Source organism: Dendropsophus ebraccatus, chromosome 8 (assembly GCF_027789765.1).
Source record: "Dendropsophus ebraccatus isolate aDenEbr1 chromosome 8, aDenEbr1.pat, whole genome shotgun sequence".
NCBI lineage: Eukaryota > Metazoa > Chordata > Amphibia > Anura > Hylidae > Dendropsophus > Dendropsophus ebraccatus.
This window is the reverse complement of record NC_091461.1, coordinates 102,113,990-102,138,208: the sequence shown is the minus strand read 5'-3', so window position 1 is coordinate 102,138,208 and position 24,219 is coordinate 102,113,990. Positions and strand designations below refer to the sequence as shown.

At 43.9% G+C, this 24,219-nt stretch overlaps 1 protein-coding gene across 2 annotated transcripts in view; it reads left to right on the top strand.

The window, feature by feature from the left end:
- The window catches only part of PTPRF (protein tyrosine phosphatase receptor type F), a 657,420-nt gene that overhangs the window by 287,405 nt on the left and 345,796 nt on the right, over positions 1 to 24,219 (top strand). For both annotated transcript variants that reach the window (XM_069981278.1, XM_069981277.1), the window contains one exon: positions 10,832 to 10,925. The gene's annotated coding sequence lies outside the window, so the exon portion shown is untranslated. The remainder of the gene's footprint in view (positions 1 to 10,831; positions 10,926 to 24,219) is intronic.

Sequence of the window (24,219 nt, the reverse complement as noted above, 5' to 3'; positions counted from 1 at the left end):
CGACTGTTCACACGGAACGATTTGCGAATTTTTTGCGAACAACGAACGACGATTTGATAACATGTTGAAAGATCGAAATGCGTGATGTATCGTTCGTCGTATGATCGTTCGCTGCGTTTACACGTACGATTATCGTTCGAATTCGATCGTTATCGCGCAAATTCGTACGATAATCGTTACGTGTAAACGCACCATTACCTGGCTTCATTATGTGATCAGCATTACCAGGCCTCATCATGTGATCAGCATTACCAGGCTTCATCATGTGCTCAGCATTACCAGGCTTCATTTAGGGGTCAGCATTATGCTAAGTTTACACGAGGCGATTATTGGCTCGATCATAAGATTAACGATTTCGAAGTAACGATTTTATTTTTATAACGATCAGCGTTTAGATGGTCCGATATATCATACGGAAAAATCGTTTTGCGATCGTTTATCGCCCGCAGCCCAGCCCGCCCGCAGCCCACCCCCCGCTCAACTGATCGCCCCCCCGCTGCCGCTCTGATCGCCACCCCCGCCGCCACTGCTCCGATCGCCACCCCCGCCTCGCCGATCGCCCTCCGGTCACCGCTCCGATCGCCCCTGCCGCCCCGGCCAAGAGCATACGTTACCTGCTCCGCGTAGCAGGTCTTCAAATCCCCGGCTGCCCTCTTCAGCGCATTGATTGGCTGAAGAGATGAGCCGGGAATTTCAAATGGCTCCTCTTCAGCCAATCAGTGCTCCTCATCAGCACTGATTGGCTGAAGGGGAGCCGTTTGAAATTCCCGGCTTGCCTCTTCAGCCAATCAGTGCTGCCGTGCATTGATTGGCTGAAGAGGGGAGCCGGAAATTTCAAACGGCTCCTCTTCAGCCAATCAGTGCTGCCGTGCATTGATTGGCTGAAGAGGGGAGCCGGGAATTTCAAACGGCTCCTCTTCAGCCAATCAGTGCTGCCGTGCATTGATTGGCTGAAGAGGGGAGCCTGGAATTTCAAAGGGCTTCCCTTCAGCCAATCAGTTCTGAAGAGGAGCACTGATTGGCTGAAGAGGAGCCGTTTGAAATTCCCGGCTCATCTCTTCAGCCAATCAATGCGCTGAAGAGGGGAGCCGGGGATCTCGAAGACCTGCTACGCGGAGCAGTTAACGTATGCTCTTGGCCGCGGAGGGGGCAATCGGAGCGGCGGGTGGGGGGGTGATCGGAGCGGCGGCGGGGGTGGCGATCGGAGCGGCGACGGTAGGGGTGGCGATCGGGGCGGCGGGGGTGGTGATTGGGGCGGCGGGGGTGGCAATCAGAGCGGCGGTGGCAGGGGTGGCGATCGGGGCGGCGGCAGGGGTGGCTATCGAGCCGGCGCAGGGGGCTGCCTATGAGCGGGGGGCTGGGCTGCGAGCGGCAGGCGGCCGGACTATCGCACGACGACTGTTTACACAGAACGATCGGCGAATTTTTTACGAACAACGATTTATGAACATGTTAAAAGATCAAAATGAACGATTTATCGATCGTTCGCCGCGTTTACACGTAAAATTATCGATCGAATTCGATGGATAATCGCTCCGTGTAAACTTAGCATTACTAGGCTTCATCATGTGATCAGCATTACCAGGCTTCATCATGTGCTCAGCATTACCAGGCTATATCTGATCATTTATGTCAGGAAAAACACCTGTGATGAAGCCTGGTAATGTATGAACACAGCCTTAAACAGTGGCCCTGCAGTTAGTGGCTTGTGCAAGCATCCTAATTGGCATCCTGTGATACTATCACCCTATACTAACAATAGGATTATACAGTTTCGTAATGATCCAGCTCATTTTATTCTTGAAGAGAACCAATCAGCACGATTGTGCTGATATGGTTCTCAGCTGCACCCTAAGGATCCACTGTGCAGCTTCACCAGCATACCAGCCGCATCTGCAGCGATAGCTTTACATCGGGGGGAAATAAATATCCCCTCCCCCTTGACAGCAGCGCTGCCGTAAAGCAGAACTGTACCTGCCAAGGGGCCCCAATCTAAGGATAAAGGATCGTGATTTCCGCCTCACAATAGTAAAATGAGAATTGCAACGAAAAAACTTAAAGAAAAACACAAAAAGGCCTTGTTCACACAGTGTATTTTTCATTAAACAACGGCCATTGTTGCAGGTTTGCAATAACAGCTGTCTTTAATGACAGCGGCCGATTACATTGAATTCATGTTCACAGTACTGCACAATACTGCAGTATCAGCAGTGCAAATCTCAGACAGCGGCCGTTCTGTGACACGGCCGTGTCTCACAATGGCCGCTGTTTGTGCCATGTGTGAACATGGCCTAAGGGTGGCATCCCTTTACCCCCAACTGGGCACACTTTGGAGGCAAATCTGCTCCATAATCAGTGATACGATGCAGATTTTCCACAGAACATATAAAAGCAGAAAAGTTAGGCCAGGTTTACATATGTCCGGCGGTGCGGCAGCGTTTCCCTCCGGCGCAGGAAAAAAGCGCCGGAGGGAAACGCATCTTTGAACTGATCCCATTGTTTTCAATGGGATCGTTCAAAATGTGCGGCGGTGAACTAGTGGCCGCCGCATCGCCGGACCGTCGGTGCGTTAGGACGCATCTTGCAGCGTCCTGGCGGACCGCCGCTGCGGTGATGCGGCGCCGCACCAATTCAATTGAATAGAGCGCCGGATGCCTCGCCGGGCAGGACGCATGTCGTTCGGCTCTGGCATCCGGCATTCAGGCAAATAGTAGCACAAAATAAACATATATCTCCCCCTGTGTGCTCTCCCCCTCCCCTATAGTCCCCCCTTGGTCCCCCAGTAGTATATCACCCCCCCTGTTTCTCCTCCAGTAGTATATAGCCCCCCTGTTGCCCCCCCAGTAATATTTAGCTTCCCTGTGTGCTCTCCCCCAATTAGTATACAGCATTGCTGTGCACTCTCCCCCAATAGTATATAGCCCCCCATGTGCGCTCTCCCCCTCCCATATAGCCCCCCTGTGCGCTCTCCCCCTCCCATATAGCCCCCCTGTGCGCTCTCCCCTTGTAGTATATAGCCCCCCTGTGAGCTCCCCCAATTTAGTATATAGCCCCCGTGCGCTCCCCCGCAAATCCCATTGAAAATGACAGGAAAACATACTGGGGAAAAAAATGTCAACTGATGAGCGCAACTTGTGACAACTGATGACAACTGATGGAAACTGATGGCAACTGATGGTTTTTAATGAAAAGACGGATAGAAAAACTGATCACAACTGATGCATTTTTGGCATCAGTTGTGACATCAGTTGTGGTCAGTTTTTAGGCAAAAAACGCAACTGATGCCAACTTATATATGTAAACCCAGCCTTACACTGCAGAAAAAATGGAAAATCCCTCTCACATATTCTAATGATAAATGGTGTAGTAGACTGATCTTCCATAGTGTCTCTTGTGTTTCCACACTTGTAATTATACAGACAAGGAAAACAAATGGAACGTGTTTCACTTCCTGCAAATTCTGTGATTTTTATAAGAAGAATAGCTGCTGAGCTGTGTCAGTTTCTCCATAACACCAGATACAGCTGTTTCACATTGTTGCAAAACATATCAGTGTTTGCTGATCGCGCTCTAAATTATCTTCTCACAGCAAAACTACAACCTTTTCTCTGTAGTTGAGGTACTACTACTACTCTCAACATGCCCATCATTCACCACAAGGATGGTTTCAAACAAAGGACTGTCAGGACATGATGGGAGTTGTAGCCTTGCAACAGCTAGAGAACCACAAGTTGGAGAACATTGCTGTAGAAAAAGGGTGTCACTTACTGCACTCCAGCTATCGCAAAACTACAATTCCCATCATACCTGGACAACCAAAGCTTTATCTGGGAATTATGGGAATTGTAGTTTTGTAACAGCCGTAGCCATGAGTTTGACACCTGTGCCCTATAGAAGTTCTGCAACTTTTTAGTATTCTTTTGTTTTAGTTCTTCAAGTTTCTAAGATCCCTGTTTGCTGTCAGTGAATAAAAGCATCCTGGTTTACACCCTTAGGCCCTGTTCACACTGAGCAAAAACTGCGGAATTCCGCGGCGGACCTCTCTGCTGTGGAATCCCGCTGTGCTCAGTGTCCTGCAGTATCTCTATGGAACTGCGTGCCTGCCTCCGCTTCCTCCCCTCCACTCAAAGAATGTCAATTATCTGTATAAGGGTATAAACCCACACACCGTATAAGCAGCGTATTTACTGCTGCGATACGCAGCAAATACGCAGCAAACACGCAGCAAATACGCAGCAAAAACGCAGCAGATTATATCTAAATAACTGAACACAGCATCAAATCTGTACCAACAAATCTGCTGCGTATTTGCTGCGTATTTGTTGCGTATCTGCTGTGTATACGGTGTGTGGGTTTGTACCCTTACAAAGGAAAGCCCCTGAGAATGTGAGATTTTTGGCTGATCTACAAGCTCTAATAGTCCAGTCCACCTAATGTTTTGGTCGACTCTTCCTGTCTGCATTAGTCAGTGAGGAGTATTGGGCTTTTTTGCTGAGATAAAGCAACAAACAAACATCTTGTAGTAATTAGATTTCCTCCTGCCTCGGTGAGTGCTCAGTTCTTCGGATGCCTCCATAACAGTAATAACAGTGTATTAATGTATTTACCGCCATATAACTAATTTTAGTGCCGAGGCAGAGACGACAGGGCATTCACTCTCCTCCTCATCTTTATTTTTATGTAAGAACACTTCACATACCGGTACCACAATAACCCTTCATCGCCATAAAAGATGCTGCTGGATTTAGTTACATAGGATTTGCAGCAGATCAGGGAGGAGGCACAGAGCCGAGATGAGAGATAAAAGCTCCGAAGACTTGTGATTCTGACCTGGGGATCTAGTCATCTAATGCAGGGATGGGGAACCTGCGGCCTGCCACCTGTTGCAAAACTAATTCTCATCATGCCTGGACAGCCAAATGCTTTAGTTGTCCAGACATGAGGGAAAATGTAGTTTTGCATCAGCTGGAGGGCCAGAGGTTCCCCTGCCCTGTGCTAAAGGGAGAATTAAAGGGGTACTCTTGCAAAAATAATTTTCTTTCAAATTAACTGGCTTCATAAAGTCATATAGATTTGTATTTACTTCTATTTAAAAATTTCAAGTCTAAGAGTACTTATCAGCTACTGTATGTCCTGCAGGAAGTTGTGTATTCTTTGCATTTTGACACAGTGCTCTCTGCTGCCACCTCTGTCCATGTCATGAACTGTCCAGATCAGCAGCAAATCCTCATATAAAACCTCTCTTGCTCTGGACAGTCCCTGTCTCAGACAGAGATGTTAGCAGAGAGCACTGTGTCAGACTGAAAAGAAAACAACATTTCCTGTAGGACATACAGCAGCTGATAAGTACTGGAAGACTTGAGATTTTAAAATAAAAGTAAATTACAAATCTATATAACTTTCTGAAACCAGTTGTTCCGAAAGGAAAAATATTTTTGGTGGACAACCCCTTTAACGCTTCTGCCGAGCTCTGCCATATCTGCTATAGAATACAGTCTTTAGTTCCCTGTTTTCAGCCATTCCAGAATGTCAGAAGGCTGAGAGGATGACAGATCAATGCAAACTATTGCTCCCTGCTATCAGCCATTCAACCTGTAGATGTGCAATCAATTTTTAAAGTGGTGCCTCCTTAAGGCTGGTGTCACGGATGGCGATACTAAAGCACTAGAGGAAACCCACTAGCAGGGTGTAGCTAGGATTCACAGGCCGCATAGCAAAAATTTTAAAGGGGCCCCCATTACCTAAGCACAACACAAAGCACTGCGCATATATATATATATATATATATATATATATATATATATATATCAGGGGCGGTCTTGGCATTTCTGGGGCCCCAAGCGAAGTTATGTCTGGGGCCTCCCCTCGACACGCATTCCAAAACAATAGGCCGCTGTGTGTTGCCCCCAGTAGTATATACCCCTTGTGCGCTACCGCCAGTAATATATACTCCTTGTGTGCTGCCCCCAATAGTATATACCCCTTGTGTCCTGCCCCCAGTAGTATATACCCCTTGTTTGCTTCCCCCAGTAGTATATAGACCCCTGTGTTCCCCCAGTTATATATAGCCCCCCGTGTGCTCCCCCAGAAGTATATAGACCTCCTGTGTGCTGCCCCAGTTGTATATAGACCCCCTGTGTGCTGCCCCCAGTTGTATATACCCCCCTGTGTGCTCCCCCACTAGTATATAAGCCCCCTGTGTGCTCCCTCAGGGGTATTTAGCCCCCTGTGTGCTCCCCCACTTGGATATAGACCTCCTGTGTGCTCCCCCACTTGGATATAGACCCATGTGTGCTCCTCCAGTAGTATATAAACTCCCTGTGTGGTTCCCCCAGTAGTATATAGACCCTGTGTGCCCCACCCCACCAGTATTAAATAGACCCCTTGTGTGCTGCCCCAGTAGTATACAGACCCCTGTGTGCTCCCCAGTTATATATAGACCACCTGTGTGCCTCACAAGTAGTATATAGACCCCCTGTATGTTCCCCCAGTAGTATATAGACCCCCCCTGTGTGCCCCACCAGTAGTATATAGACCCCTGTGTGCTCCCCCAGTAGTATATAGCCCCCCTGTGTGCTCCCCCACTTGGATATAGACCTCCTGTGTGCTCTCCAAGTTGTATATAGCCCCCATTTTGCTGCCCCAAGTAGTATATAGACCCACTGTGTGCTGCCCCCAGTAGTATATAGACCCCTCTGTGAAGCCCCAGTAGTCTATAGCCCCCCTGTTTGCTCTCCCTGTTATATAACCCCCCTGTGTGCTCCCCCCATTTATATAGACCCCCGATGTGTGTTCCCACAGTTAAACAGACCCCTGTGTGCTTCCCCTCCCATATAGTATATAACACAATAAAACAAACACTTATACTCACCTGGGTCCGGGCGTCTCCTCTTCTCTTCGCTCTTGTGGCCGCAGGAAGGGTTTTCCCTGTGATCACAAGAGGCCGCACTCCTCTTGTCCTGGCACCGATGCTCCAGTGATGTCACTGGAGCGCCGGCACCACAAGGACAAAGCTGCCACTTGTGACCGCAGGGAAAACCCTTCCTGCGGCCACAAGAGTGACTGACAGGAAGGGAGCCAATGTCTCCCGCCCTGTCAGTGCTGCTGCATGTAACTATGAGCGCTCATTACGAGTGCTCATAGATACAGTACAGATGGAAGCAGCGAGCGGGGCAGCGACCCTGTCCAGCGGTCTTGAGCACAAGAGCGGGGCGTGGGGGCCCCCCTGGATGTTGGGGGCCCCAAGCGATAGCTTGGGGTGCTTGGTGCCAAAGACCGCCACTGATATATATATAAATATATATATATATATATATATATATATATATATATATATATATATACACTACCGTTCAAAAGTTTGGGGTCACTCAAACAATTTTGTGTTTTCCATGAAAAGTCACACTTATTCACCACCATACGTTGTGATATGAATAGAAAATAGAGTCAAGACATTGACAAGGTTAGAAATAATGATTTGTATTTGAAATAACATTGTTTTTACATCACACTTTGCTTTCGTCAAAGAATCCTCCTTTTGCAGCAATTCCAGCATTGCACACCTTTGGCATTCTAGCTATTAATCTGTTGAGGTAAGCTGGAGAAATTGCCCCCCACGCTTCTAGAAGCAGCTCCCACAAGTTGGATTGGTTGGATGGGCACTTCTGGCGTACCATACGGTCCAGCTGCTCCCACAACAGCTCAATGGGGTGGTGATCTGGTGACTGCGCTGGCCACTCCATTACCTATGATAGAATACCAGCTGCTGCTTCTGCTGTAAATAGTTCTTGCACAATTTGCAGGTGTGTTTAGGGTCATTGTCCTGTTGTAGGATGAAATTGGCTCCAATCAAGCGCTGTCCACTAGGTATAGCATGGCGTTGCAGAGTGATAGCCTTCCTTATTCAGAATCCCTTTTACCCTGCACAAATCTCCCACCTTACCAGCACCAAAGCAACCCCAGACCATCACATTACCTCCACCATGCTTAACAGATGGCGTCAGGCATTCTTCCAGCATCTTTTCATTTGTTCTGCGTCTCACAAACGTTCTTCTTTGTGATCCAAACACCTCAAACTTGGATTCATCCGTCTACAACACTTTTTTCCAGTCTTCCTCTGTCCAATGTCTGTGTTCTTTTGCCCATCTTAATCTTTTTCTTTTATTGGCCAGTCTCAGATTTGGCTTTTTCTTTGCCACTCTGCCCTGAAGCCCAAAATCCCGCAGCCGCCTCTTCACTGTAGATGTTGACACTGGTGTTTTGCGGGTACTATTTAATGAAGATGCCAGTTGGGGACCTGTGAGGCGTCTGTTTCTCAAATGAGAGACTCTAATGTGCTTATCTTCTTGCTTAGTTGTGCAACGCAGCCTCCCACTTCTTTTTCTACTCTGGTTAGAGCCTGTTTGTGCTGTCCTCTGAAGGGAGTAGTACACACCGTTTCAGATGTGTGAACATGATTGCACAAGGGTTTTCTAATCATCAATTAGCCTTCTGAGCCAATGAGCAAACACATTGTACCATTAGAACACTGGAGTGATAGTTGCTGGAAATGGGCCTCTATACACCTACTAAATATTGCACCAAAAACCAGACATTTGCAGCTAGAATAGTCATTTACCACATTAGCAATGTATAGAGTGTATTTGTTTAAAGTTAGGACTAGTTTAAAGTTATCTTCATTGAAAAGCACAGTGCTTTTCCTTCAAAAATAAGGACATTTCAATGTGACCCCAAACTTTTGAACGGTAGTATATATATATATATATATATATATATATATATATATAGTTTTACTGGTGTATTTCTTTCCTTCTTTCCTACTCTATTGCAGTAGCTAGGGAATGGAGGCCAGAGTTTATCAGTGCAGTGAAGCAGAGATCTCTGTCTTCTGCTTGTTAACCCTTTTTTGTGTTGCAGCATGTAAGTAAACATTGGGTCACTTACACTCTGCAGTACATAATGCGTTAAGCAGAAGGACATACGCTCTTAACTTCTTCTCCGGCCCCCCCTCCTGCACGGGCCCCATAGCAACTGCCTACCCTGCCTCTATGGTAGCTTCGCCACTGCCACTAAGGTTTATGTGCCTGTTTTCTGGTCATTTTACTTCAACCGTGAGGCTGTTCTCTGCGATTGAGGTACTACTAAAACTCTCAGCATGCTAAACTGTCTCCATAACAGTGGTTTCAAACTAAAGGCTGTCAGGACAGGGAGCTGTAGTTTTGCAACAGCTGAAGAGTCACATTCTCTTGTGACAGTTTTTTTTCTCCGCTTTGATCTCCTGTCCATTCTTTGCCACTTTTTGACATGCACATCATTTTTAGTGTTTTGTCCATCTCTTAAAAAGATGCAAGATTTAGGTTGTTGTTTATAGGCTATGTTCCTGCAACGTTTTTTCAGCTCCGTTTTATATGACGTCCGTCATTTTAAGTCTAAAATAATTTATGTCATTTAGCAGCCTGGCCTCCCCTTAGTGTAATGACAGTTGTTGGTACATTACTCTAGTTTGGGGTCACTAATTGGATTTTGGGTGCAGCTTAATTAAAAAGCCCATTAAATTTAATAGTAAAAACAGAGAGAGAACGGTGAAAAATGTCCGTTATTCTATGCATTGTGTGCATTGGACGTCTGTCCTTTCTTTGACTTCAATGCATTGCCATTGCAGTTAGTTAAATCGCTGCAAAAAAAATGACGTTATTTTAAATACCAAAATCGGCCGCCTTTTCTCTACTTTTGACGTTGTGTGAACATAGCCATACACTGTAAAAAAAATTTATTCACTGTAATAATGTGCCTATTGAAGTCAATGGGAAATTGGTCGGCAGTTGATTGCAATTGTCAAAGCAATGAATTTGCTCATTATATACAACCTCATGCTCATTCAGTTTTTTTTTTAATCTGTTCACACATATGTTTTATTTTCACTTAAGATTCCAGTCTTTATTTTACTGTGTTAACTTAGCCTTAAAGGAGAAGGCCAGGAATTTTTTTTTTTAATTAAAGGATCGTATTGCCCCTCAAAAGTTATACAAATCACCAATATACACTTATAACAGGAAATGCCTATAAAGGACTTTTTCCCTGCACTTACTACTGCGTCAAGGCTTCACTTCCTGGATAAAATGGTGATGTCACTTCCGGGTAACATGGTGATGTCACTTCCTGGATAAAATGGTGATGTCACGGCCTGACTCCCAGAGCTGTGGGGCTGTGGCTGCTGGAGAGGATGATGGCAGGGGGACACTGAGGGACACAGGGCACTGGAGAGACACAGAGCATCCCTCTGCCATCATCCTCTCCAGCAGCCACAGCCCGCACAGCTCTGGGAGTCGGGTCGTGACATCACCATTTTATCCAGGAAGTAAAGCCTTGATGCAGTAGTAAGTGCAGGGAAAAAAAATCACTTTATAAGCATTTCCTGTAATAAGTGTATATTGGGGATTTGTATAACTTTTGGGGGGGCAATACAATACTTTAATTAAAAAATTTGCCGGACTTCTACTTAAAAGGTAACTCTATTCAATGGGTAATGGTGTAACATTCACTAGACAAAACACGTGCACATTCATCATTCATATCCTGACAATATGATACATTTTCACATTTAAATATGATCAAAGAGCAAGCTTGAAAAACAGAGTAAAAAAAACTTGCAAATAATAAACTTTCCGACTATTTTGGAAAAAAAACTTACAAATTGCATAAAAATGCTACAAAAGGTGTATAAGATTGATAAAAGTAGCGTGCAGTATGTATGAAGAACGCTCTACTAATGCTTTGACTAATCAACTGGCCTTTGCGGTTGTATTTATTGTCCTTGTTTGTCATGTTGCAGGTGCACGGTATATGGAATCAATTAAAGAATTTTAGGAAAAGCATCGGCTTATAGGGGTCGGTTCTCCATGGAAGCTGAGCCCTCGTATAGTGAGGTAAGTGGATGTCACAACAGAGTTATGGACAATGAGACGAACATGGATTGTCTTATGGTCCATTTACACAGAAAGATTATCTGACAGATTATCTGCCAAAGATTTGAAGCCAAAGCCAGGAACAGACTGTAAACAGAGCTCAGGTCATAAAGGACAGCCTGATATTTCACTTTTCAAATCCATTCCTGGCTTTGGCTTCAAATCTTTGGCAGATAATCTGTCAGATAATCTTTCTGTGTAAACTGACCCTTATTTACATCAATTTAATTGTAAAAAATGTACATAAAATGTTGATCTTAATTTCTTCCATTCATTCTTGGTTACATCATGTCTCCAGAGCAGATTTCATAATTCTGCTCTCAGAGAACAGTGCTTACAGTTAGGTGTCAGACAGTGGGTGGAGCTAACTGTCTCCATCAGAAGTTTGAAATTCAAATCTGTGCAAAAGAAGTTTTGTGAAATATGTGAAAGTTTCTCTTTTTTTATGCGGCTATGAACAGTTATACATTTATTATATTTTATAATGCCATTAACTGCTGGGCGCCGAATGTATGATATACTGTTAAATGTGAGAAAAACACTAATATGACCCGAGTCATGATGCAGAATTTATGTTTCCGTTCCTAAAAGGAAATTCTTATGATTACTTTTTTTTGCCACTCTTGATGACGGCCCACGATGCACCATTTCCAGCCGTTATGTCATGAATCTTTTCATCTTTGCTGCCATTTAATCGTCACATGGCCCAGTTCATTTCCCAAAATAACACTAGGGGGCGGAGTCTGACATGTATTAGCTGATGCAGGAAAATTTTCATCCTAGAGATAATAGAAAAAAAACGCCACAATGTAGAATGCACACTCATGTTTATATGACTTTTATATTCGGTATGGATTTTGAGTTCCTCATCCTCTAAGGAGACTTTGTCTTGACATTACCAGGCAGCAAGATGAATAGGAGGTTAGGAAGCTCTTGCAGAGACACGTGCAGAAAATTTGCATTGCAGATCTGTGTAATGGTCCGGATTATCACAGAAGAAAGGAATTCTAATGATGGCGGATAGTGTAAAATGCCTGGAACGTTATGGAAAGGAAGGAGGAAAGGTAGAATTCATAGCATAGCCCATCTAATAGGCCTGTTATTGCCTCTGGGATGATGAGAAGTGTCTATCCCCGTAAGAAACATACATAGTACATACAAGAACATTATGAAAACAAGATTATGTGCTCAATGTAGTAGTAACACACATTTACAGGGTCAGCGAAACGAAACTTCCCAAATTCATAGGGATCAGGAGGGTGACTGCTAACCCTAATTGAGTCAACAGGCCCCTCAGAAGATGAGCTTGCCATTTATTAAATATTAAACATAGTTTTGTGAATGGAGGGCGTTGTTGAAAACCAGAGGGACATATTGAACATTTGTAGCGTGATTTGCAGAGATACAGCACCACCTATCAGTGACTTTTTGAACAAAAAATGTTATATAATAGGGGCTAGTGCATCATCAGCTGAACAAATATGTCCTTTTTCCCCCCATGATCTGAAGTGCCTGTTGTCTGATGTTCTCATTTTCAGCAGCAGAACATCCCCCAGAGTTTAAGCCTGTATAGGGATTCTTTCCTCTGCGTATTATTAATATACACAGTACATATAACCAGCATTGTACAGACTCTGTCCTCAGCATAGTAGTAATGTAAATAGAACATATAATAGCCATTGTACAGACTCTGTTCTCAGCATAGTAGTAATATACTGTACATAGTACATATAATAACCATTGTACAATCTCTATTCTCAGCATAGTAGTAATATACGTAGAACATATAATAACCATTGTACAATCTCTATTCTCAGCATAGTAGTAGAATACATAGTACATATAATAACCATTGTACAGTCTTTGTTCTCAGCATAGTAGTAATATACGTAGAACATATAATAACTATTGTACAGACTCTGTTCTCAGCATAGTAGTAATATACTGTACATAGTACATATAATAACCATTGTACAATCTCTATTCTCAGCATAGTAGTAATATACGTAGAACATATAATAACCATTGTACAATCTCTATTCTCAGCATAGTAGTAGAATACATAGTACTTTGCCTAGTCTTCGGCAGGAGATGAGCCATCCCTGCGCTCCACAGTGTTTGGTTGGTTACAGTCAGTGATGTGGGATTCGCTGTGCACATTGAATGTGTCACCATATACTGACACCATGTCCATTGTCACATCCACATGACTGGCGTATAATAAGTCACACTGGAGATCCTCAGCTCATGTTCTGTCTCTTGCACTGTAAATCTAAGCTCCTTTCTCTTGTTGTTAATGAGCGCGGCTCGGGCTTTTGGTCAGCGGTACGAGCTGTTCCTAACATGGAAATGATGGCTGATTTTAGCCGTGTCTCTTCCTCTTGTCTCTTCCTTATAACATCAGGGTTGTAAGCACTTTCGCCCTGTGGTGACACATGGAATTCGTGTTTGCAGTAGATGTGGACATGACTTGGTGCCCGCGCTCAGAGCAGATTTGGCCGGGATGGCGCCGTAATGAGCTGCACAAAGTTTAAGCTGCAGATTTGTCATCTGTCAAGTTTACTGTTCGCTCTTGAAAAATGGCAGGAAAAATTTATTGGATCTGACTGGCAAATCTAGCACAGGGAGCCACAATAAACGCGATGCTGTCGAACGCCCCGGCTACTTGTCTTGCTTGTTCCTGTGTTACAATATGTCCATCGGTTACAGCCACCGGAGGAGCCATCCTGACCACTCCACCTCCAGATACAAGGCATCTTCTATTTAGTAATGTGCATGTTGCAAATGATGGTTTTTCTGGTCCAGGTCACATAGACTCCTTGTGCAAGATTTATGGGGATTAGAAGGGGTTCCTGCTCAGGATCACTGACAAGATAGGAAATAAACATTTGTTCAGAGTCCATGTAGACTACAATGCATTCACTGCACTCTTTATAGGCCATTTTTTATCCATTGTTCAGTAACTTCTCTGTTCATTTATACCTGAACTATGTAGATATGTTGGGCCTCATGAACATTGGGCTTAGTGTACCTATATGTGGCTCTAGTGTAACATGGAGGTTGTAGCATCACATACTGTATTTTGGAGGCACCTGTAAGCATGCCATGTGTTACTGTACAGGGTATGTGCATATGGTACTGGTGTTATATGGAGGCTCCATATGGAAGCACATTTAGACATTTTTTATAGTTCCTTTTAGTTTTATGTAATGAAATCAGGAAGAACATAGTCATTTTATTTCCATTTTACGACATAGAACAAAGGCCTTGACTTACCAGTAATGCCGCCACTTGTCTGTAATGTCCAGAACTTGCAACAATTGTTTTACCCAGAATTGCATCAACCTCACCCAGCCAACCACTGACAAGAGATGAAACCCACCAAAACTGTTGTGTACAGATCAGAGTCTCTTCCTTTTGGAGGAGATTCTGGTTTGGCTAATAGTCAAGGCTGTTACTGGGTAACTACAAATAGGTGTCACTAGAGAGACAGTTTTGTTCCTTCTGGAGTACAGCTTATTTGCATATTTCATTTCCATTGGACATTGCTTGTAAGACATACACAGCAAGATCTCTTCAATGAGAACCAGTACTCCCCAGCAGCACACCCAACAAGTGATAACTAATAATGGTGAGCAGTTTACTGCACATACAGCACTGGGATCAGCTATAGTCTTCAGTGATGCATTTGTTTTTCATGCATGTTAGCCAGCACACTGTTGACTGGATGCGCTGCAGCGCTACGCTTTTGTGCCCCCTACACAAGCTGCAGCGCAAGGGCGTCATGCTCCTGCACAACGTAGTCTTTGTTTCACCATGCTCCCGTGCAGAGTAATAATCTGTGTCTCAAAGGCGCCACACTCCTGCTTGTGGACCTGACTGTTCAGCAAGTTGGTGAGTGGAGAGAGGTTGCTGGTGAAGGGATGAGGGGGCATGGGGACTGAGGTGTGTATGCTGGTAAAGGGATAGGAACAGGGGGACTGGGGGTTTATGCTGGTGAAGGGATGGGGACTTGGGGTATATATTTTTGTTATTTAAACTATAAATATCGCGAAATAGTTTTTTTGTCGAAGCGACACACACCACCCGAGTTGTGCCCACGTTTTTGCCAAACTTTGACACACCAAGATGAAAAGTCAGACCATCACTGATGTAGAGGGTTAGCGAAATGAAAACCCAGACACTCCAAGGGCTCTAAAGGGCACTCTGCGATGAATGCTGTCCTTCTGATCTGACACTGATCTGGGTGTTCCACTGAAGACCTGGTCCTACAAGAACCCCTTCGCTACAAGAAAATATGAGCTGATCACTCATGTATCTACCAATAAAATACCATTACTGCTACAGCGCCACCTATTGACTTTTTGTACAACATTTTTAAGTAATAAATGAAGAGCGCATCATCTGAAGATCCCGTCTTCTGATTTTCATCCCATTTGGAGCAGCAGACGCCTCCAGAACCCTTGAAGTTGGGGAAGTGTAATTCTCCTAACCCTGTATCTATAGTTAATATTATTAATCATTCCAACACCGCAAAATGCACAAAGCACGAGAGGTCCCTGAATCCTCGCAACACGCCGTCTGCATCTCTCCAGGCTGCTTGTGGGGAGAAAATGAAACTCTCTTCAAGTTGTGTGATTTCCAAAAAAACGGCAGGAATTGATTCGGTTTAATGAGGCAATTCAATGTCTTTTGCCAAGAGAGGCGCCTTGTTCTTCCAGTTAAATTGTCAGCTTGGAGGGAGGGTAATAATTGATCTTTACTTTTAAAGCACGTGTAATGGTCTCTGTAAGATTACTTCTCACTTTTAAGACTCCTGTAATCCCATTATTTAAATTTTGAGCCAAATTTGGGCTTTTACGTTTTGTTGAGTAGGGAGAAAATATTACCGTACAGACTTACAGCACAGTCATCTGAATCCACATTACCTTTATGTAATGCATCTAAGAGAGGAACTACAAGTCTCATCGTAACCTGGAATGTGGTTTACATTAAGGGTAGATGTAGCTTGTTAGGGCCCTATTACACGGGACGATTAAAAATCGCTATATTGTTAGAATTTAAACGATAATTGTTCTGTGTAATTGCAGGCAACGATCGAAAAATCATTTGTGTGTCGTTGATTGTTCATTTAGATCTGAACCTAAAATTATCGTTAATCGTTCGCTGTAATTCTGCATTTGTTTACTAATCGTTTGGTGTAATTGCACATTGTTCATTGTTTTGCTGGGATCAGAAGGAATAAACTATCACATTTACGATCGTAGTAACGATCGTAACTAACGACTATCGTTCTGTGTAATATGGTGAGGGATTTTAGGTTAACCATAAACAATCCCGTTTGCGACCGTTTATCGTTAGACGTTAATCATTAAAAATCGCTCCGTGTAATAGGACCCTTACACTTAGCAGCGCCAGCTAGTCACTAGAAAGTCACTAGACCCACCTTTGCTGGGTCCTAACTGGGGCTCCCAGTACTCACATACCCCCAGGGCTTACAGCAAGAGTGGCAACTCACCAATACTAAATTGGAACCAAATGATAGCGAGAGGATGATTGTATGAAGAAATTATAATGATTGCATCAGAGATGAATCTTACAGAGAATGTATCCCTACTCTTTCTTTAGATCTATCCCTGAACACTAAACCTAAGGGCATGTGCACACTGCTTAAAAGAGACAGAAACTCTGTCGTGTAATCCGTCACTCGCGCCCGCTCGTGGACAGCGGCAGATTCTTTCCTTCTTCCAAAGAATGATCAAGTTCATTCTATGGACGGAAGTAGGAATCCGCCCGTGCATAGAATGGAGTCTTTGACATGGGCGGAGATGCATGCCTGCTCGCGGACAGCGGAGTGACGGATTACGCAATGAAGTTTTCGTCTCTTTTAACCCTTTCCCGCACAAGGACGTAACTGTACGTCCTCGCGTGGGTGCGGGCGTTCAGAGCGGGGCCGCGCGGCGACCCCGCTCTGAACCGCCGCGGTCCCGGGTGCCTCATGTAGCCCGGGTGGCCGCGGCTATTAGCGGGCACGGTCCGATCGTCGTGCCCACTAATAAGGTAATCAGATGCAGCTGTCAAAGATGACAGTGGTGTCTAGTGGCGGAGATCGCTCCCCTGGGACGTTGTCACGGAGGAGCGATCTCCGTGTGTGGTGCCGGCCGGGGTCTCCGCCAAGATGGCGCTGATCCCGGAATGGCACTCGTTTGTTTTCGGCTGCAGCAGCCGAAAGCAAATGAGTGCCTATGTCATCGATCTATGCAGTATAAGTATATACAGCATAGATCAATGAGTGATCAGTGCACTTATACTAGAAGTCCCCCAGGGGGGCTTCTAGTATAAGTGTAAAAGTTTTAAAAAAAGTGATGTTATTAATAAAAAGCCCCCTCCCCTAATAAAAGTCAGAATCACTCCCCTTTTCCCATGTTATAAATAAAAATAAATAAATAAACATGTTTGCTATCGCCGCGTGCGTAATCGCCCGAACTATTAATTAATCACATTCCTGATCTCGCACGGTAAACAACGTAAGCGCAAAAAAATCCCAAAGTGCAAAATTCGCATTTTTGGTCGCATCAAATCCAGAAAAATTGTAATAAAAAGCGATCAAAAAGTCATATATGCGCAATCAAGGTACCGATAGAAAGTAAACATCATGGCACAAAAAATGACTCCTGACACAGTCTCATAGACCAAAGGATAAAAGCGCTATAAGCATGGGAACATATATTCGGTAACAATGGTTTGAATTTTTTACAAGCTATCAGATAATATAAAAGTTATACATGCTGCATATCGTTGTAATCGTAACGACTTGAGGAACATATATAACATGTCAGTTTTTCCATAGGACACATGGCGTAAAAACGAAACCCCCCCAAAGAAAAAGAATTGTGTTTTTTTTCAATTTCACTGCGCATATAATTTTTTCTGGTTTTGCAGCATATTTTATGCAAAAGTTCAGCCTGTCATTGCAAATTACAATTATTGACGCAAAAAATAAGGGCTCATGTGGGTCTGTAGGTGTAAAAATGCAAGTGCTATGGCCTTTTAAGCACAAGGAGGAAAAAATGAAAACACAAAAATGAAAATTAGCCTGGTCCTGAAGGGATTAAGCAGTGTGCACATACCCTAACACCAGACACCACTCAGTCTCACTATCACTGCAATATTTCTACCATAACCCTGCACTGCAAAACTGACCCTAACAGAACAAAACTAACCTGGTCAGAACTAAATCAAAGGAGCAAAGTTAAAATAAAATGAAGTCAGCTAAAGCGTCATCCAAATTACAGAAACAAGGATTTCACAGGGAAAAAATGGATTGGTTAGGAACAAAGCTAGACTAGAACAAGTTATAGAAAACACTGAAGCAATGCTGAAGACAAAGAGTGAATATACTTTAAAGGGGTTATCCAGCGCTACAAAAACATGGCCACTTTTGCTCCGCTCTTGTCTCCAGGTCAGGTGTGGTTTGCAATTAAGCTCCATTTACTTTAATGGAACTGCGTTTCAAACCTCACCCAATCTGGAGACAAGAGTGGTTCAAAAGTGGCCATGTTTTTGTAGTGCTGGATAACCCCTTTAATCCGCACAATACTGCCTTAAATTCTTTGACAAAAAGTCAAGAATCCTAACCAGAGACAGTAGAGTGAGAGGTATATACGTATATACTGTAGCAATAGTCCCAAACAAACAAATGAACAGGATAATAGCCATTCATAACATGTAATGAATGAATGAATGGATAATGGCATGTGTGTTCTCTATTCACATGTGTGCAGAGATCGGCACAGGCCCCGTCCACTTTAATGACCCAAACCTTGTCAGCACATGGCTACATTCTCTTACTATCCCAAGCAATTATTTGTTCAGGCTCAAACCCAAAAGCATGGCAAACCACACGTATGGGTCTAAACACAAATATGTGCAAAATATGCTGAATGTTTGCGACATCCTTGCCCACATGCTGATCCTTGCACACATACATTGGCAGCCGATTCTGGGATGTTTCTAATGTATGTGTGACATGAAAGGACGAATTTTAATGTCACAAATTTATATCAAAGGTTGCTGGCATCTAATTTTTGGTCTTTGTGACTAGGATATCAGCAAATGGTGAGCCAATATATACTGGGGGGCCCCCTTAACTTTATTGGACCAAATATAGTCTACTGGTGATAAAGTTTGGTACTTTAAGGTATGTATGGCCAAAAAAATTTAGATAGATTATGGTGTCGGAAAAGTATGCATGCGAGCCTGGATGTAGTCAGCAGTAAATCATGACTAGCGAGTCTGCTGGTGGCATAGAGCTAAAAACAATGGGGGAAGATTTATCAAACTGGTGTATAGTGAAGCTGGCTCAGTTGCCCCCTAGGAACCAATCAGATTCCACCTTTCATTCTTCAAAGAGCCTGTGAGGAGTGTAAGGTGGAATCTGATTAGTTGCTAGGGGCAACTGAGCCACTTTCACTTTACATCATGTTTGATAAATCTTCCCTAATGCGTTAGCCACAGCAAAGAAAGAATTGGCTCGGCACTACTGGATTCAGAGACATTGCGCTGGAACTTTTCTTGACACTGACGCATTAGCGATGCACTCTACAGACAAGCACTAGCAGATACTCCAGCATAAGATATAGAATAAAGGCACTCACCGAAGTCGCATGTCTAAAAACTTTTTTTGTGCGTCCATTACAACTTGGTGCAGGAAGCGGATAGAGGAAGCATCACAGCAATGACCTGTTCATACTCCCTAGCACTTCCTCTGGCTGTGTAGCCATCTTCCTTCTTTCTACGCCGCACCAAGTTGTAATCGACGCACAATAAGGATTTCAGACACGCGACTTTGATGAGTGCCTTTACTTGTATATGTTATATTGGAGGTAAAACAATGTGTGAATGGGGCCTTAATGATAGAAATTGTGGTTGTTGTGGCCCTTAAAGTCTACAGCAATTTGTCCATCCTAGCTATAGGATGCATTTTTTAATGCTGCTTAGTTCTAGGATAATGGAGCAGGTTGCAGGGCATGTTGGGAGTTGTAGTTCTGGAAAGTCACAGGTTGGAGACCCCCGGCGGAGGGGATGCAGTTTTCTTGAGAACTTTACTATAAGGGACAGTAGTCTTACTTCCTCTGTCCTTCCTTTAATACATAAGCCGTAAAGTTTTTAGTTTGCTGTAGATGAGTTTTATCTTGATTTAGTTGGGAATTACCGTCTGTCTACACAACATTACCAGACGGCATTATATTTATCGGCTCTATCATTGCTAAAAATTGTCCTAAATAACTTGGCAGAGAATCCCTATCCATTGCCTTACATTGTAACATTATGAAGCAAAGCAACCCCCAGCTCATTCAGTTTATCTTGTGCTGCCCGCTGCTAATCCGGGACACGTTCAACTCACAATATACTGTATATGGAGTATGGATTACAGAAACTTGCAGGACAACAATAAAAACTTGCTGTGATGCGTTACAAAAGTAGAACCCATTGACTTGTATAGATGTAACATTGTTGCCAATGCTCATCTCAACCTTCATCTATGTTCACGATTAATTCCTTCACTGACTGAACTTTAGCCATAAACACGTATGGTGTATCCTGTGTGTACCCGACCCCTCCGCCCCATAACCAAAGAGAGGAAGCTGAGCGGGCAAGGTCACCGTGTCATACTAATAAATGAGGATCCGGAGCTGTTTTCTTCAATCACTGCCCCCTCCATCCAGAGAGACTTACAAGGCTAATGTTATTCATAGGAAGCGAGATACTTCACAGCTCATTGTTACACAGCAACTGCAGCCTTCTATGAACACACACCTATCTATTTACTTTCACCATCTTCTACATATTAGGTTTTTAAAGTATATTCCTGAATACATAGCAGCAGTATTATAGTAGTTATATTCTTGTTTATAGGAGCAGTATGATAGTTGTTATATTCTTGTACATATGAGGCAGTATTATAGTAGTTATATTCTTGTATATAGGAGCAGTATTATAGTAGTTATATTCTTGTATATAGGAGCAGTATTATAGTAGTTACGTGGCTCAGGGAAGAAACAGAGTGCTGCACATCACACCCATGGCTGATACTAGTGCCGCTTGGCTAAATAAAAAACACATCAGAATTTTGTGTATGAATTGATCAAGCCATACTGCCCCATGTACCTCGTGCCGGTATCTGATACACATGGGTCCCTACACTAAGTCCACACCGTGCCAGTCAGTGGCCACCAACCCCGCAGGCGTGCACAGCCACATGACCCACATGACCAAAATTAGCAGGAGATGCCTGTGCTCACATGTCTGGACCCTATGTTTTTCCCATTCTGTGAGAGCAGCAATGGTAAGTGTAATACCATATCCATACTTGTGTCGTTTGGGGGCAGCCTTCCCCGCCGGTGGTGCTGGCTGGGTTTTGGTGAGGCTTTTTGGGTCTGGTCCTGTGACATTGGGGTTGCAGGGCCGTTCCATGGCCTCCCTTCCCTGCACGTGCACGCTTTGCGGGGTTGGCGGTCGCTGACCGACACGGTGTGGAGTTAGCGTAGGGACCCGTGTGGACCAGAGGACCTGCGCGGTGGTACACGGGGCAATATGGCTTGATCAATTCATATACAGACACTCTGGTGTTGATTTTTAATATAGGCCTAGCGGCATTAGTATCAGCCATAGATGGGATGTGCAGCGGTTCCATTCTCTCCAGTTCGGATTATAGTAGTTATATTCTTGTACATAGCAGCAGTATTATAGTAGTTATGGAAACTGGAGAGAGAGGAACGGCTGCACATCCCATCTATGGCTGATACTAATGCCGCCAGGCATATTAAAAATCAACACCAGAGTGTCTGTATATGAATTGATCAAGCCATATTGCCCCGTGTACCACCGCGCAGGTCCTCTGGTCCACACGGGTCCCTACGCTAACTCCACACCGTGTCGGTCAGCGGCAGCCAACCCCGCAAAGCGTGCACGTGCAGGGAAGGGAGGCCATGGAACGGCCCTGCAACCCCAATGTCACAGGACCAGACCCAAAAAGCCCCACCAAAACCCAGCCAGCACCACCGGCGGGGAAGGCTGCCCCCAAACGACACAAGTATGGATATGGTATTACACTTACCATTGCTGCTCTCACAGAATGGGGAAGACATAGGGTCCAGACATGTGAGCACAGGCATATCCTGCTAATTTTGGTCATGTGGGTCTTATAAAGGAGTGCGAGCTGTTCAGAGAGGGAGAACTGTAAAACACGGAAACTGGAGAGAATGGAACCGCTGCACATCCCATCTATGGCTGATACTAATGCCGCTAGGCCTATATTAAAAATCAACACCAGAGTGTCTGTATATGAATTGATCAAGCCATATTGCCCCGTGTACCACCGCGCAGGTCCTCTGGTCCACACGGGTCCCTATGCTAACTCCACACCGTGTCGGTCAGCGACCGCCAACCCCGCAAAGCGTGCACATGCAGGGAGGGGAGGCCATGGAACGGCCCTGCAACCCCTGTCTGTGTACGCTGTGTATGTGTGTACGCTCCGGCCGGGATCCCATAGCAAACAATGCTATGTTCCACCCCGCAAATCTACGGTTGTAGTTCTGCGGCGAGAACTACGGCCGTAGATTTACGTAGTGTGAACATAGCCTCATAGTAGTTATATTCTTGTATACAGGGGGCGGTATTATAGTAGTTATATTCTTGTATATAGGAGCAGTATTATAGTAGTTATATTCTTGTATATAGGGAGCAGTATTATAGTAGTTATATTCTTGTACATAGGAGCAGTATTATAGTAGTTATATTCTTGTATATAGGAGCAGTATTATAGTAGTTATATTCTTGTACATAGGAGGTGGTTTTATAGTAGTTATATTCTATTACAATAGTCATTTATCCATTGTTTTCATTATGTAGCTTTATACATAAAACATGGCCATGAAAAGTATTGAATCTATGCATTTGTATTATGCTCGCTGTTGGTAGAGTACTTACACAAGGTCCTGTGTCTGTCATTGTCATGATAACTGATTAAATACAGGCCTGCAGCCTGCGAGAGTGAACTAATGAACAGCTGGCTTTGGAGTATATGTCATTCCTGGTGCACAGAGTGATCTATGTGTTTACTGTAAGGACGCAGCTCGTCCAGGCGATCACAGTAACCTTTATGAAGCCGTTTTGCTTAGGGCCTTTATGTGTTTGTCTGTATGAAATGATTAAATAATCTTTGTTTGCTTCTGTTGTTTGACACCCTCCACCGGCACCCACAGGTTAGAAAGTGTGAAGTTCTGGAGCTTCAAAGTTCAGTTTGATGTCTCTCTAAAAGTTTACTACCAATGTCAATCATTTACTTTTTACAACTAGCTATAAACTACTTGTATTGTTGGTTAACAAATACTTCAGTCTTGTTTATCTTGTTTTGTAGATGTATTTAGAATTCTGCACTTTATATCTTGCCACTGTTGCCCCTTTATTCATTAACTCTAACATCACAACAAACAACTTTCACAAAGCAGCGGTAAAGAGTTCAGTGTATTATTAAATTTAGGTTTGACCAAGCAGCAGAATTATGATTGCAGCTCTGGATATGACTTGAAATGAAGATTGGCATTACATAAAGCAAAATATCAAGATGGTTCAAGTTCATATCTAGATTCTATTCTGCTTACATGCCCAACCTGCAGCTCTGAGCCTGTTGCAGAACTATAACACCCTAACATCTGGGGAATGCTGGGTGTTGTAGTTTTGCAATAGCTGCAGTTTGTGGAAAGCTATGCTACACCGAGCTCTCTCCTGTTATATAAGGAAGAATGCTCTGCAGTGGGTCGAGAGTTGCAGCTACCGTCCTTGTTTTCTTCCTTCTGTCAGAGAGATCATTTGCATATCTGCAAAATCTGAGCACAAAAGATATTTGAGGAAGGAAATAACCTGGTTTATCATTTGTAAAAATAATCGTCTTTAATCCACAAGTGTGTGAGATAACGCTGGGACTACCTCCCCCTTCTGTTACTCTCCGCACCCCTACCAGCAACACAACATGGTGCACTCGCCTGCACGGGTTTTATGGACGCTAAGCTTTGGAATAATTAATATCTTGCTTTTTAACGCCTTGTGATCGTGTCTCACACATTGTGCGCTTTTTATAACTAGAATTTCTTACATGAGATGTGTTCTTCATTCATCCCAACAGGAAGTATTAGAATATCTCATACTCTATGCTGTCAGTAGGGGGCAGTGTTCCACCTGAGGATAGGTGAAT